Source organism: Salvelinus sp. IW2-2015, linkage group LG7 (assembly GCF_002910315.2).
Source record: "Salvelinus sp. IW2-2015 linkage group LG7, ASM291031v2, whole genome shotgun sequence".
Taxonomy (NCBI): Eukaryota; Metazoa; Chordata; class Actinopteri; order Salmoniformes; family Salmonidae; genus Salvelinus; species Salvelinus sp. IW2-2015.
Window position 1 is genome coordinate 22272156 of NC_036847.1, and position 17584 is coordinate 22289739.

Here is a 17584-nt window from a genome sequence, read left to right on the forward strand (position 1 = left end):
TTGGTGCCTACATCTGTCCTTTCAGATTTGCCGTTGTGCATATACTACAAAGATCAATTTACAAGTCATACACATGCCATGGCATATCGTGCACCCTGCTGTGTTGGTCATAGAATTAGAATCAAACATTCAAGGTAAGCTTTCAAGTCAACAGCATTTTTTTATTACACATTAATTTAACTAGGCAGTCAGTTAAGAACACACTTCTTATTTTAATGGCGGCCTAGGAACAGTAGGTTACTGCCTTGGTTTCAGGGGATTCGATCTTGCCAACCTTCATCGGTTACTAGTCCAATCGCATCTAAATTTATTACCAACTAGCATCCAGCTTGTGACTCATGAGCAAGTGTGCTGAATCACAGCACAGTGAATAAGCCTAGTCAGTAAATGAAGAGACCAGGTAGGAGTGACTTTAGATGTATTTGCTGAAGATCAATATGCCCTCCATGTATCTGTATAGATCGGGTGATATAGCTACATTGTCATAAGGTGATATGCTCCACATGATCGGCATATAACCCATTATACACTAAGCAGGCATTTCTGTATATTAACAACAAGAACCACAGGTCTAGTGAAAGGTGATAAAACAGATTTTATTACTCTTGTGAAATTAAAAATCACAATTTATACATTTTATTATTCATAGCTCGTGTAGGTACTTACAGGGTTACAAAAAAAAAATCAACATTACAGGGTATTTAAAATCAGCATACTGACAGAAAAGCAGTACAGAAGCAGAAAACAATCATTGGTGCCCCTTCTGGTGGAAGAGAATCAATGAATAATGTATTGCTACATATTAAGGACAGTAATTAAAGTGCAAAATATGAACATGTAATTTCAGAGAAACAACTTAAACAGGGGTAAATAGTAGAGATGAGGGGGTATGATTTTCAAGAGAAAAGTGTCAGTTTATTCTCTTTCAAAAGGTACTGGCCTTGCGCAACTTTGACAGATGCACATACCAGTATGTCCTGATATTTGTCCTGTGAAGATTTTAAAACGTAATTTTGTTTTTTTACAGAAAACATCATTGGGAAACTGGTTGCCCCCGTGGACTTGGTTCCCTGTGAGTTTTACCAGGAGGGTGTACACAGTGGATACTCGATACTTGTGGGCTTGGAATACCTTCTCAAGCATCTTTTCAATTTGGTCCAGCTCAGTCCCGACAAGGCCCACAGCCAATGCTGTAGAATAGAGGGATATGAACATTTAGTCCATACATCAAAATGGAAATGATTGACATGGTTAAATAATTTTAAATGAACAAAATCCTTTTATGTGTACGAATGTAATTCAATACAAACCGAGGCATTGATATTGCAGTTACTGCCGATTTTTCAAGCAATGAGACTTCATTCCAAAGCTGCCTGCCTCAGGCTGTCATAGGTGGCTTGTTGCTAGTCTTTTCCTTTGTTATCTGTAATAGAGCAAGACACACCAGAGAACAACAAAAAAATGCTCTTAAAATGTTTGTTTGGTTGCAATGAAACTAAACAAGGAACTGTCTTACCAGGTAGTACACAAACACGCTTGTGTCCCTTTCATACAGCCGCATTGCTCCCTGGGCACTTCTCTTGTGATATAAGCAAAATTAGTAAGAACAAGTGATCTTGATCAATGACCATGGGCTTTGATATAAGCCATGCTTTTTCAACATTCAGGGCTTCATTTAAAACTGAAAGGCGCACATCACAACAAGACTTCCATTGCATGCAGTGCGTAATAACAAATTAATACATTAATACATAATTATACAGCAAAACTCACTCTGTTCCTATTAAGCCTGCAGCCCCACTCCACCCAAACTTTTTCTTGAAAGCATAACTGCGATGCAGCCCCCATGTGGCAGTCTTTGCTGATACAGTGGGCCAGGGCCTCAATCTCAGGCCGGAGAACAGGTCCCCTTCAACAATGATGCTAGGCCCAGATGCCTTTATGCAGGCTGGCCAAGAGAGAGCAGGCATTACACCACAGAACCATCACCACACCCAAACACTAATCCCAAGGTTTGGCATAAAAAGTGGCTAGCTTGCTAAATAGAACTGTTCACAGATAAGTAACAAATATTATGCCATGATTACCCATCGCCATTCAACGGTATGGCAGCATTAACCTATAGCTAAATAAAGGCGCTTTTCATGCTGGCCCACTTACCTTCCGATTTGTCAATAGAGCGCACTGGCTCCACAGATGCGGTTGACATTCCTTTGGCAAAGGTGAGCTGTAATAAGTTCAACCAGGTGGGCACGGATGGGCAATCTGTTTTGTTTAATCTCTGCGAGGGAAAAGCAACTGCTACTGCGAGCAATGAAAGTGCATTGATTATTTAAAGCTGCATTAGGCTAGATTATACTCACTACACGTCCAGCTAGCTATGGCGTGTTCTCCCCTGACCCTAACTTTAGCATCTACAAGAGCCGGCCACATTTGTCTGAAAATTGCACACGGCAACTAGCTAGCTATGGTGCATTTCCAATGATAAATTTACTGTAGACTAGTGATCGAAGTCGTTAATTTCTCTTCAATTCACCAAATGTAGGTATTATAAGGCGTTAGAAAAACTAGATGGGATCCGTTATTTGTCAGATTTGACTTTCGTAGGTTAGAATTTTACGCCGCAGCGTTGGGATATTAGATCAAATGAAAAGAATAACCAACTTTTTGAACGTTAATTCGCAACTGTAATCCCTTCTAAGCATATACCCTCTGCTAGCAATCTACTTCTTCTTTGCAAGGTGTAAGTAAGCCTATCAGAAGGCAAGGAGATGCTTGACGCTTGTTTCTTCTTCCGATGGTATTATCGTCGGTCCGCAAATATAACGTTCGAGGTGCATGCGCCCCTGCCTGTGTCAGCCTAGTTCTGAGCTTTGTGAACTTAATTACCACTGTGACACACAAAGAAGGAGGGAACTAAGAACGAATAAAATTGCCTACAAACTAACCCTACACCCATTAAAATCTCACCGCACAATTATTTCGACTAACTTTGGCTCTAATCTGTCCTATGCCAGGCCGTCAGCCCTGAGAGGGCAATGTTTACAACAACGTGCTGTAGACCTATATTTGCAGTAACATTTTGTACAGCTCAAGCTCTTTTTCTTGCACTGCCACCACAACATCTAATTTTCTGTCAATTTATGTTCCATTCTTGCCGGTACAGTTGAAATAACCATGGGTATGAATGCTCAAGGAAGCTAATTCTTACTGAAGCACATGTTATTCCTATCACTCTCATTGGCCTGCGGCTTACTCACAGGGGATCGTCTTAAGGATCCCTCGCCCTGGATCCATCTTCCTTAACTCACTCTCTTCACTGCCTCAGCATATGACACTTTCTGTACTAACTCTCCCCCTAGCAACCTCGACATGCCTTCTCCGTCACGGACACTCTGATCTCCAACAACATGGGTACCCTAAAAAGTTAACACACAGCTTTTTCCACGATAACCGACACATTCCTTTGTCTCCTGCCACACTTCTCACAATCTTAAGGAATCCCCTCTTACACAACTGCTGCAACATGAACCTAAGTTTGACACCTAAAATACTGTAAACATCCTAACTTGACCTTTGTTGGGTAAGACAGTGTCTTCTCTTGTTTCCATCCACGCTCTTCTCACCGGGTCTTGCTCGCCACCAAACGCTGTGCATCACAAACCAGCCGGGAATCAACACTCAAACATTCACAGCCAACCAGTTATCATCCTTTCAATGGCGCCCTGCTCCAGGGAGTAAAAGAAAAGTCACAGGTTCTTGTCCAAGGTGCATGGTGCAGAGTGCCCCGCTCCTCTTGGCGGAAGACACACAAATATCATCACGAGTCCCATTCGAGTTACTTTCACCGATTCAACAGTCCCCAACCTCTTTTCTCCACGCCAACCTGACACACATATGGATCCACAAGAAGGAAAGGATCCATCTCCCAAAAAAAGGCTCAAACCCGCACATGGCACCGCAGGTAATAAATCCTCACTCTTGTCAGGTTACATTTTTCTCCTTTGTCACTTGACTAAAATCTTTCCTCACCACACTGCCTTCCCTCTAACACTTAGCTCCTTTCCTTCTCCCTTGATGATCCCTTTCCACACAACGCTCCCACGAACTTTCTACTTCCTTCATCCGCTGTAGTAGCAAATGGTTCAAATGGTTCTTGTATCTTGGAATTTGCCGGCCATGTCTGGTCGACTCATAAAGCTCTACCAGCCGCAATTATCTTGCCGCCTACCGCCATTACTCAAGGTGAAGCTGCTAAACTATCCATCATTTATATCTACAAGTAACCACTAGAGGGTAGGAGGAGCTGAAGGTTATTCTGCTCCTGCTCCAGTACCTACCTCCACCATCACATTCGGGAATGTGACTGAAGTGAATACTGTCAAAGATGGGCATAATGATTTCCATGTGTCAGGTGTATTCATGATTATTGTTGATGTACGAGCTACCCTCATATACTCCTGAAATGATAGTGCATTTATTCAGGGTTATATAATAGACTTCATTCCAATAAAATTGGTTTGTTTATTATACATCTTCATACACATTTAACTGTTTCAACATACACAAAAGGATTGTTCTACCAAATGCAAAATGTGCAGATATGTAACAACCAAGTCTGGCTACCCGGAATACTTATATTATTGTCACTCTAACCATTGACATTTTCCCTAGCAAAACATAAATTGCAAAATAACACTTTAACGATCTGCCACTGCATGTTTGTCTTTCAAACCAATATAGAGATGGAGAACTGGTCACTTTTTAACTTTACACTGCACAATACAAATGAAATCATGGTCAGTAGAACCCACACAGTAACCATCAGTGGGAAAGAAACGCGCAGATGATGTACACATTAGAGGGATTTCAAAAGAGAAAACACAGAAAGTTATAAAAAGAAGCAACAAGTTATGGTGTGTGGTGTGCAGGTTATGGGGAAGAGGGTATTACAGCAAACGGTTGCCACCCTCTGCTAAGAGTCCATAGTCCCATGGGGTATGGTGGTAGGGTCAAGCCCACCACTTGGGCACAGGGGCAGGGCCACAGGATAGTTGAAGCTGCTGGTAGAGGATTCAAAATTTTGATTGAAGAAGTCTAATAAACCTTATTCAGAGGGTTCAGCTTCAGAGCTCGCTCCAGAGCTCTTGCCGTCGCCATACACTGATCCAGTCCCAGGGTTGCGTCATACTGCAGCATCTTCATCACCCACTTTGTTCTCTCGTGGCCCGTCGATGAACCTCATCCAGAGACAACTTCCCCTGAAGGGAAGAGACAGTTCGCATTAACTCAACTAACACTGAAACCAAACATGTTACACCCGAGGGAAAAACATTACTAACACCCATTGTCCAATGTCCCCAATTTCTAAATACTTTTAAGAATTTTACACATCAATAATGTGTTACACACAGTCATAATGATATGGAATCACAGTGAGAACCTGTACACTCATATACATTAATAAAACACAGATCAAGGCTGTCAGAGAACATGGTAAGAGGATAAAGAAAATTCGTCCTCAACCATTCCTTTTCATCAACCAGTTTTTTCAAATATTCTGTCCGACCACTTGATCTGGGGTCAGGCGGTTACACTGCATCCAGTTCTCCATGACAGGCCTTTCTTCAGTGTGTAAATGGACTGAGAGAGAAAGACAAGCAGATTTTGGAATGATATCCCCATATATGTATGGGATAATCATATTTGTTTTTATGATCCTACACTAATCTTTGAACGTCTGTTACCGGGTCTACAATCTCCAGCGCTCTGTCTTGTCAATGCCGCCACTTCCATCTTTGTCGTAACATTTTGAAAGTCATTTCAGTTTATGTTCGCAAACTTGCCCCTCAAGACCAGGTTCAAAGGCTGCAACATACTCTAGAAAAATTCAAATTGTATTGTCCTGCAAAGGCAAATAAATTATAAAAAAATATTTTTGATACCTCATAAAGAATATACAAGAAAATTAAGAGAAAGTTGATGTTTAACAGTTATACTTGATGACATGTGGAAACTGTGGCCCTCAAAGGCCGCCCATCATCTGTTAGCTACCACTCCGTTCTTGTCAAATGCGCGAAATATATTCTCAATGTAATCGGCCGCCACTCTTCCTTGTTGTTAGTAACACCGAAGAAGCTCTTGAACTCGTGCATGAAGAGTGTTCCACTTGGGCAGCTCCACCACAATCTCTTATACCAGTCCTGCAGCTCTGCAACATCAAATTCCTGGTCTGAATCACCTCCTCACTCAGGTCGCTGAGTAGCCTCACGGAAATAGTTCTCAAATACTGTGATGAGCTCTTTAGTTGAAGGTGTTGTCGCTCATGTTTGACATTGGACTCCTCAGTTGAAGAAGTTGTCTCTCATGGTTGAAAGTTGTGTCAGTCAGGGGTTAGCTCTACTCTTTGGACATTCCACAAATTATTTTGTCTTCCAACTATGTGCTCATTTCCATCACAGACCTGCAACTTTTTAATCGTCCACTGTGGTCTGTACTATACTGAGCATTTTTTTAAATATTTTCCATAAAGTACCACACATAAACAAAAACAACTGCGGACAAGAAACAGTGAGTTAACTTATTAACCCCTTGTCTGACCATTCTCCACTGATGGTAGAGACTGGCAAGGACTGATGTAGATCACATGACACATGGGATTAGGAATACAATGCCTAACCTGTTCTGGATCAATTAGTTCATAGTGAGTTCTCAGAGAAGATTTTGCTACTTGTCCATCTTCCAGAAGTTCCAGTCAGTCCCAAGGCAAGTCAACCTGCTAGAACTAACTGCACAACAGCCGGCGGTGAACAAAATTAATAGGTATAAGATGTTAAACTGCCTATGAACTGCTAATTAGACTTATCTAAATCCTAAAAGGAAAAGAGCCACTTGACTTGACATTTTTCTTTGATCATGGTAATAGTGTGACATGAGGAAATTTGAAAATCAGCATACAATGTCATTGAGAAAAGGTACAGGGCCAGTTCCCCATGACCCAGTTTAGTCCTGGACAAAATGCCTTTCAATGGAAATATCAATTGAAAATGATTTTTAATTCCAAGGACTAGGTTAATCAGGGTCCGCAAACTGTAGCCATGTCAATCTCTACAGAGAATTAATTGAGCATATAACAGGCAGGACCCCAGTATATTCCCGGTGGTGAATATATGAAGTTCATGTCTTGCCAAAGTTAGTACACCATGTCCCTTAACATGTGATCCTCCTTTTTGTTTGCAAATCTGATGACTCAATAAAGGCCAGGCCATTTGGTAATCCTCTTAGGTGATGCTATTTCAGGACCTTTCCTTGATAAAACCTGGTGTGACAAATGTACACATTGTGTCTCTGTGCAGCAAATAATTACATGTCATAAGTACATCAACTTTATGCAACATTTATTATTGTATTTCCATGGCTCATAGTAGGCCTAACAATTAACAGTTGACTGTGTCTCCAATACCCTTGTTACATTTTGAATGGAAACATGAAAATCCTGATATCGATATGAGAAACATTTAAATCAAATGTAATACACTAAAGACGACCAGGTTGCAGGAGGCAGAAGGTTGGCAAAACACACTTGGTGGGACTGACTGTCCTTGTTTCCTATAGTTGAACGTGTGAAGATTCAATTTGCAATACTGCTTGTGTCCTCTCTCCAGCTCCTCCTCAAAACCAAATTGGATGAGAAAGCAGAGGGTCCCTCCCCTCTGACTCCGCCCTTGGATTTTGAGGACGCCGAGAATATGCAATTTGAAGATATTCCCAGTGGTTGAACTGAACACCCCCGTCTAGCACATCTTGGCTCATGTAATCTGCTGATAGGTGTTTCATAGGGACACGGATAGTATCATTAGCCTGAGTGTCAAGGCCATCTGGAAATACTCTCAAATAACTTTCTCTGAAAATGTACAGTATTTAGGACATAATATATTCAAGGAAATGTAATTCATAGTTGGCAACAGTTATGAAAAAACGTACTGATACAAATTTAAGCAAACCCCACACTTAAAATGTTAGCATTTATTGCTTCAGATGAATACTGTGCTGAAAGCCCATCCATTAATTTTAAGAAGATATCAATCGTTTCACAAAGGCAGTTGAACACATATTACAATCTACAAAATCTACTTTACAGAAATGTTATCCCTAATCATATAAAAAGACAGTTGAGAAAATGGTAAAGATAGGCAGACCAGTAAACTACCATCAAAATAAAATCAAACAAGATTCTGTGTCAAGACATTTAGTGCTGATATAGACATTTCAATTTGACACATGTAGTTTTATTCAATTGAAAGATGTGAGAACTTAAAGTACACAATGTTTTCTTAACCATTTTAGTAAATCGGAACACATATTGAAAAAACTGACAGTAACTGTGGTCAAAAGAAAAGCATTTCACTCAATACTGTCAGAACAACAGAAATCAGGAAATTGGCAATATTATTGTCTTCTGATGTTTTGGAAGAATTAGCAAACAGGTGAGAAGGTAGAGAACGAGGGATTAGTGCTCCTGGAAATGTTTTAGAGCAATTGCATTCACAGCTATACAGTGCTGTCAGAAAGTATTCCATTCCCTCAACCTATTCCAACACTTTTGTTGGGTTAAAAGCCTGAATTCCATTTTTCCTGACACAAAATACCCCAATAAATGGCCAAAGTGACAAACATTTAGACATTTTTGCAAAATGTATTGAAAAATAAAATACATAATAATTTTACAATAAGTATTCACCACCGAGTCAATACTTTGTAAAAACACCTTTGGTGCGATTACAGATTTGTGTCGTTTCTTGGGTACGTCTGCATCAGCTTTGCACTATCTGGACTTGGGGATTTCCTCGCATTGCTCCTTGCAGATTTTCTCAAGCTCCTGTACGGTTTTAAATGGGAAGTGGTGGGTGAAACAGCAAATCTGTTCAAGTCATTCCATAGATTTTCAATGGGGGCCTTTGGTTGAGCCACTCAAGGACTTTTCAAACTCTTGTTCTGAAGTCATTCCAGCATTGCTTTGGCTATTGCTTGGGGTCATTGTCCTGTTGGAACGTAAATCTTCACCCAGTCCAAGGTCATTTGCAACTCTGAAGCAGGTTCTCACAGGGGATTTGACACCATTAATTGTTCGCGGTATCCTTACCAGGTCCTCTCAGTCCCTGCCACTTGAAAAAGCTCCCTATAGCAAGATGCTGCACCCACCGCTATACAGTAGGGTTGTTTAGATGGGGTGAATTAGCTGTGCCTGTTTTCTCTTCAGACATAGCGCTTTGCATTCAGGCCAATTTGGTCTCTCATCCAGACAACAGAAAATGTTTCCTTATGCTCCATCTTTCATATGCCCCTTTTTGCAACACACTACATGGCCTTCCATCAATGTGCCTTTTTGTTAGAGCGGCTTCCGTCTGGCCACTCTCCCATAAAGCTCAGATTGGTGAAGTGCGTAAAGACTTGTCCTTCTGGCAGGTTCATCCATCTCAACCAAGGAACTCTGTAGTTCTGTCAGAGTGGTCATTGGTTCTTGGTCCACCTCACCCTTACCAAAGGTCTTCTTGCCTGTCGGACGGCTAGCTCTCGGCAGTCTGGGTAGTTCTATATTTTTTCAATGTCCCAATGATGGGACCACTGTGGCTCCGCAAAAACTTAACACTCTAAAATTGTTTTATACCTTCCCCAGATATATGCTCATCACAATCGTGTCTGGCACTCTACAGACAGTCCTTGGACTTCATGGTATAGTTTCTGCTCTGACATGCACTGTCAAGCCTGTGGGACCTTATATAGACCAGGTGTTTTTTTTCTAAATCATGTCCAAACAAATAATTGGCCACAGGTGGACCCAATCAAGTTGCAGTGACAGCTCAAGGATGATCAAAGGAAAGTTGGAATGCTCCTGAGCTCAGTTTGGTGGACATAACAAAGGGGTGTGTAAGTTAGTAAGTTAGATATTTATTTCATTTTCAATAAATGTGCAAAGACTTCAAAAATGTGTTTTCATTATGGGGTATTGTGTGTTAACATCAAGCCAATTTTGAATTCAAGGCTGTAACAAAATGGTGGAAATAAGTGAAGGGGTATGAATACTTTCTGAAACACTATCTGTTTTGTTCAATCACGAGTGCAATAGTACATGAGGATGGTTGCAATCCATCGGTTTCAGTAAATGTTTAACTTTGCAAGATTACCAAACTTTGCAGGGACCAAGGGCTTCCAGTGGTTTTTTATGGAACAGAATGTGTGTCATGGACAATCCTTCATACTTTACATTCCAAAGTATGGACAACATATCAAAAAATTTAAACATAGATTGAAACGGTAGCTACCAAGGGAAAACCCAAGGCATCCCACAGATCCAGAGGAGCCTAACTGGGCCGGCCAACATGATACGTTCACCACAGATTGAGATCACAACAACAGAAGTGGCTGATTCATTCCTTATCACAATGTTAACCAAACAGCTTTAGAACTGGTGGTCTACAATAGCAGTAAAACTATTAAAATGACAATGATCCATGAGAGAAATAAAAAACTATCAAGGTGATAAAAAAGTAACAGCTGAGTCGTTTTTTGAATGCCACAGGCTTTAAAAAAAAACTAGCTGGAGGGGAACTTAAATATAAGTTCCAGTTTTTTAAAAAACGGACTGACTGTGTGGCCGTCAGGAAGGTGGGTGGGTCACCAAAAAGGCGGAAGAGAACCTGAGGGTGAAAATCCCTCTGAGGCCTCACAAAAAGCCTCCCTGTGCTGGGAGATTACAAGGTCCATGGTGGTACAGAGATCTCCTGGGTTTTGGTACAGTAATCAATATACAGTGTAAATATACTGTTGGGGGGGGGCCCATCAGCCTCGGTTAGCCTGTTCCATGGGCCTATCTGCCATCTCTGAGCTTTCGAACAGTTTTCTGCAGCAGCGCCTCTGCCAACGACTCAGCTGTACTGCTGGGAGACGCAGAGGGGACCGGCTCTTCACTGGGTGCTCCCTCCCCATTGCTGCTACTGCTGCTACTTACTGGGTCACTGCAATCTCCTTCATCTGTTCCTCCTAAACTCAGATCATTCCCTGACTGAGCAAGCTGCTCCTCTGACTGGTCATGGTGCTGTCACTCTTTAGACTGTGGATGGGGCCATACATCAGCCTCCCTCTCTGATGGCTCTTCCTCGTCATCAAAGGGATCTTCTGTCTGAGTACTGGAGGGCTCTGGGGACAGAAGGCAATAACAATAATACCATTACCTCCTTCCATAAATCAATGAATCCATTTTAGCAATGTTATTTTTAGATTCATGTCATTTTCCCTTTCAAATCACATAATGTGATTTGAAAATGCCCCATTGTACAAAATACATACCATGATCGTCTGTTGTGAGCATATCAGCAGACTTCTCTTTTTCTTCCTCAACAACATCTGTTGACGATTCTGGCATGTCTGATGAACTTTGGGCAGGTGCAGGACATGACATCTCCCTTGTCTACCTCATCCTCCTCTTCATCCATGTTCTTTGTCAAACTCAGCCTCTTGACTTCGTGGCTCTCTGCCTCCGTTGCATCCTCTTCCGGATGCTATCTTCATCGGACTGCTCTGTGTGGCATCACTTTCCGATACGAGAATCACTAAAGAAGGGTCAAAACATCAGAACCAGTTGCTCTAATTATATATATAATACTTATAAAACATTTACACGTGTTATCAGGGCATTATTATTTCTGCTGACAGTCACCTGGCTTTCACACAATGCTATTTACCTGACAACATGCTCCTCTTTTGTTTTGTGAGTGGCTCCTTATCTTCTGTGCTGTCAGGGAACCGTTTGTACCAGAGAGGTGATAGTGATAGCTTTGTCTGTTCAGTGGCCTTGGGGTGCCTGGTCCATTTTACATTCCTACCGTAAGGAGAGAAAATAATCTCTGCATAATCTAATACTTTCATACAATCAAATGTTGTCGCAACTGAATCCATATTGCAATTTAATTTAATTAATAACAAGGAGATTCATTCAAGCAACAGTAACAGTGCTGCCCACTGTCTGACAATCATATTTGGTATGAGTAAATTAGTAAACCTTTCTCGCCCCTATGTCTGGGATCCCTGGAAAGAAAGACTGCTGGGTTTCATTTGGGTTCCTTATCCGGTTTTATGTTTTTGTAAATTTTATAGCATAACTGAAAGTTAACCATTGACAAGCAGGTATCTCTCACCTTTCTGATAAATAGCGGTATTGCCAGGGAACTCACTCCATTCATTCTGTTTACACTGGTTGCCTCATTTTTCCTTTAAAAAGAGGCAGAGTGACTCACAAAATCCAAGTGATTGTTAGCTTTAAAGTGCTATACATAGGATTTTGTTTTTTGGGTTTTTACATTGTAACTTCAGCACTTTTCATAATATATCTGGCGCTAATGGTGGAAGGATAGTGTTTCACAGTATTGCTTACCCACAGTGTTGTGATTGGCTGTGATATTCGCCTATTGATTTTGCCGGCCGGTGCGCAATCTGTTGTCTAACTAGGATAGCTGTTCTGACTTTGGTGGCTGTGTTATCTAGTGGAAATTATTTTCTTGGTTGCTAAAATTCTACAACTGTTCGTGTAAACTGTGTGAAATGGCTAGCTAGTTAGCCGGGTGCGCGCTAATAGCTTTTCAATCAGTGACGTCACTCGCTCTGAGACCTTGAAGTAGTTGTTTCCCTTGCTCTGCAAGGCCTGGGCTTTTGTGGAGCAATGGGTAACAATGCTTCGAGGGTGACTGTTGTCGATGTGTGCAGAGGGTCCCTGGTTCGAGCCCAGGTAGGGCGAGGAGGGACGGAAGCAGTTTCTCACAATTTTTGTGAGAAAACAAGCACTGAAATATTGTAGGGAAATCATTGTACCTATCTAAATCAATAACAAAAAAGTATATTTTCAGCTGTTTGAAGAGGGTGAACCAAAAACAAGTTAATTTTGTTTTTTGGTCCCCAGCTTCAAACAGCTGTAAATATGATTTTTGTTGTTGCTGAAAATACATTTCACAGCGATTTAGATGGTACAATGATTCCCTACAATATTGAGTGCTGTTTCTCAGATAATGGAAATTGAGCGAACAGTGTAGAATTTTAGCAACCAGGAAATTAGCGATTTCCACTAGATAACACAGCCAAAGTCAGAACAGCTTTCCCAGTTTACAAAAGATGCACACCGGCGGAAGAAATCAACAAGTGAATATCACAGTGAATCAAAATGCAACACTGTAATACTTGAAGCACTATCATTCCACTATTAGCCACCGATATTTTCTGTAATTACAATGCAAAAAATCCTGTGTACATTAGCACCTTTAAAGTATGTTTTGCTATAAAAAAAAAAACACTAAAGGGTAGGGTAGAGAAACATGACAGAATACTTACTCTGATGTAGGACACACACAGCTGACCACCATCACATTCTGCAAAACATAAACACATCAATCCCCAAGCAATTTATATTGTATATTAATACAAGCAATTCTAACTTGTTTAAATCAACACAAGGACATGTGTATGTGACTTAGGTATTCTTACTAGGCTTAATACCCTCATTCAACACCCATTATGAGAAATGATGTCAGTAGAAGTGATGATACTTACCTTCTCCACTCCCCTGAGAACTTGTCTGTTCCTGTGTAGTTCCTCTTTGGCTCAGTCAGTAACTCACACAGACGCTGGATGGTGAACGAATCCTGGAAAATATGGATATTGTCAAGAAGGTATACTTCTCACCATGGCTGTATACTAGGGCTACACAAAGACCTACTGGTAAAACAAGAAAAGGATAGTTTTATTAGACTTTCAGCACTGGTTTAGTAGAGGATACTCACCCGTTGTATCCTTCTACGATTTTGAGAATCCTCTCCTTCATCTCTTCAAAACGGAATGTACTCCACATTAGGATTAGCTGGCCCTCGCTGGTCTGGTGTCGAGGCTCTGAAGTCATCCATTACCTTCTCAAGTTAAACAGGAAATAACTTTTGAACTGTGACCATGAAATCCTGAAAGGATGAGAGACCAAAAGTTATCCTCTCTAGATCAGACACCTTATAACCTATCCAACAGAGATGCAGCCTTGATGCTGTGATAACTACCAGTCTGGGGACCAACACATTATGTCTCCTCAAACAACTTTGGATTGGTTAACATATCGAGATTTCTGGATATGACTATCCACGAGTTGTAATTTACCAGTCGTTTTATTATATCCTGTATTGACACATTGTCTTCTCATTAGAAAAGTGGCTGGCACCGTTGGGATCATTTATCAGACACTCACACGGTTTCTCTCTCCCGTTTTGGCGACATGAACACAGAATTGATCCAGGGCAGGGCAGGCATTCTTTCTTCCCTTTCTTCTCGAAGTCTGAACGTAGATGCATGAAAATATGAAACTATTCAAGTTATGTGCAGTGTTGCAGTGCAGGGTACCGTTAGCAGGCACCAATAATTAACTGCACGGCAACCACTGCGTTAGCGATCTAACAGTAACGTTACCTAGCTAAAAACTAATTAACCATCCATGGCTAACATAAACTAGGTTACAGCGACCGGATAACTATGCAACTACAATGTGGGTAAAATACTTCAACCAATACACCTATTCACATACGTTTTGAATTATACAAGTAAAGTAACGTTATCTAAATAAAATAGGCCTAGCGCGAGTTAGCTAGCTAACAATTTCGACTGAAAGCTACAAGCTAGCTAGCCAAGTTAGCCGTCCAACGAGTATAATATATGCAGCTACTTAACGTTACGCTTGTAAATTCAAATGTAAGCTAGTTAATCATGTAACATATACGGAAAATCAGCAAACGCGAGTTGACTTACCCGTAAAACCCTCCAAAAGTGTGTCGATTTCCATGGTTGTAACGTAAGCTATTTTATTGGCAACCGAAGTCCCCTACACACCAGCGACAGGAAATCAGAAAAGCTAGCTACCGCTAGCTAGCAACAATGCATCCCAGTGAGTTATGGCGCCGTTTGTCACACACTTGCTAGCTAACGTTAGCTACCCCACTCAACTGGGCATGCCAGTCAGAGTAATGTCTGGCAACCGGGGCTTCTTCTTGGGATTGGTTTGCGGCGATCGCATCAACTTTTAAGGTGCGTTCCCGCACCTACTGTACTGGAGTGTGAGTCCAGTCACAGCCTACCTACATGAAATTACCTCGTTAGTCCTGTTCCTTCTAAGAAAGTGAAATATGAGCCCTAAACACCCCCCCACCCTTTCACGCAATCTCTCCCTATCTACATAATGCAGTTCACAAAAATATCAACACATCTCCCCGTTTCCTCCACTAAACATTCACCACATAGACCTGTTTCATGTCTCCCCATCATCCACAGCGTGGCAATTCAAACCTGTCTGCCCAAACCGTAGTCTACTCCACAGAACTTCCTCTCTCCTACATCCATACTCCCCACCTCTTCCTTAATGATCGATGCCGGGATAAAATCCCTTACAAAAAAGATTGCTGTTTTGTGATTGCTGAATAACTGCAATGTACTGCAGTTATATTGCACTGTAACAGCAGTTACACTTCAAAGTATACTGCAGTAAAATAACGGTGTTCTTTTGGACGCAGCATTATTAGCATACTGCAGTTATACTGCATTATAACTAACAGTTTATACTACAATGTACTGCAGTTATACTGCATGCTGACTGCACATTTTTTGTTAGGATGCCTCCCTTACTACTAGCATCCATTTTACATTTACATTTTACATTTAAGTCATTTAGCAGACGCTCTTATCAGAGCGACTTACAAATTGGTGCATCACCTTATGATATCCAGTGGAACAACCACTTTACAATAGTGCATCTAACTCTTTTTAAGGGGAGGGGGGGTAGAAGGATTACTTTATCCTATGTATTCCTTAAAGAGGTGGGGTTTTCAGGTGTCTCCGAAGGTGGTGATTGACTCCGCTGACCTGGCGTCGTGAGGAGTTTGTTCCACCAATTGGGGTGCCAGAGCAGCAAACAGTTTTGACTGGGCTGAGCGGGAACTGTACTTCCTCAGAGGTAGGGAGGCGAGCAGGCCAGAGGTGGATGAACGCAGTGCCCTTGTTTGGGTGTAGGGCCTGATCAGAGCCTGAAGGTACGAGGTTGCCGTTCCCCTCCACAGCTCCGTAGGCAAGCACCATGGTCTTGTAGCGGATGCGAGCTTCAACTGAAAGCCAGTGGAGAGAGCGGAGAGCGGGGTGACGTGAGAGAACTTGGAAGGTTGAACCACCAGACGGGCTGCGGCGTTCTGGATGAGTTGTAGGGGTTTAATAGCACAGGCAGGGAGCCCAGCCAACAGAGAGTTGCAGTAGTCCAGACGGGAGATGACAAGTGCCTGGATTAGGACCTGCGCTGCTTCCTGTGTGAGGCAGGGTCGTACTCTGCGAATGTTGTAGAGCATGAACCTACAGGAACGGGTCACCGCCTTGATGTGAGTTGAGAACGAACAGGGTGTTGTCCAGGATCACGCCAAGGTTCTTAGCACTCTGGGAGGAGGACACAATGGAGTTGTCAACCGTGATGGCGAGATCATGGAACGGGCAGTCCTTCCCCGGGAGGAAGAGCAGCTCCGTCTTGCCGAGGTTCAGCTTGAGGTGTGATCCGTCATCCACAACTGATATGTCTGCCAGACATGCAGAGATGCGATTCGCCACCTGGTTATCAGAGGGGGAAAGGAGAAGATTAATTGTGTGTCGTCTGCATAGCAACGATAGGAGAGACCATGTGAGGATATGACAGAGCCAAGTGACTTGGTGTATAGCGAGAATAGGAGAGGGCCTAGAACAGAGCCCTGGGGACACCAGTGGTGAGAGCACGTGGTGCGGAGACAGATTCTCGCCACGCCACTGGTAGAGACGACCTGTCAGGTAGGACGCAATCCAAGCGTGGGCCCCGCCGGAGATGCCCAGCTCGGAGAGGGTGGAGAGGAGGATCTGATGGTTCACCAGTATCAAAGGCAGCCGATAGGTCTAGAAGGATGAGAGCAGAGGAGAAAGAGTTAGCTTTAGCAGTGCGGAGCGCATCCGTGACACAGAGAAGAGCAGTCTCAGTTGAATGACTAGTCTTGAAACCTGACTGATTTGGATCAAGAAGGTCATTCTGAGAGAGATAGCAGGAGAGCTGGCCAAGGACGGCACGTTCAAGAGTTTGAGAGAAAAGAAAGAAGGGATACTGTCTGTAGTTGTTGAACATCGGAGGGATCGAGTGTAGGTTTTTTCAGAAGGGGTGCAACTCTCGCTCTCTTGAAGACGGAAGGGACGTAGCCAGCGGTCAAGGATGAGTTGATGAGCGAGGTGAGGGAGAAGGTCTCCGGAAATGGTCTGGAGAAGAGAGGAGGGATAGGGTCAAGCGGGCAGGTTGTTGGGCGCCGGCCGTCACAAGACGCGAGATTTCATCTGGAGAAAGAGGGGAGAAAGAGGTCAAAGCACAGGGTAGGGCAGTGTGAGCAGAACCAGCGGTGTCGTTTGACTTAGCAAACGAGGATCGGATGTCGTCGACCTTCTTTTCAAAATGGTTGACGAAGTCATCCACAGAGAGGGAGGAGGGGGAGGAGGGGGAGGAGGATTCAGGAGGGGA

The 17584-nt window shown here is 42.4% G+C and overlaps 1 pseudogene; it reads right to left on the reverse strand.

The window, feature by feature from the left end:
- Positions 1-10839: 10839 nt before the first annotated feature.
- On the reverse strand, positions 10840-14921 carry LOC111966944 (serine/threonine-protein phosphatase 4 regulatory subunit 2-A-like; annotated as a pseudogene).
- Positions 14922-17584: the final 2663 nt, after the last annotated feature.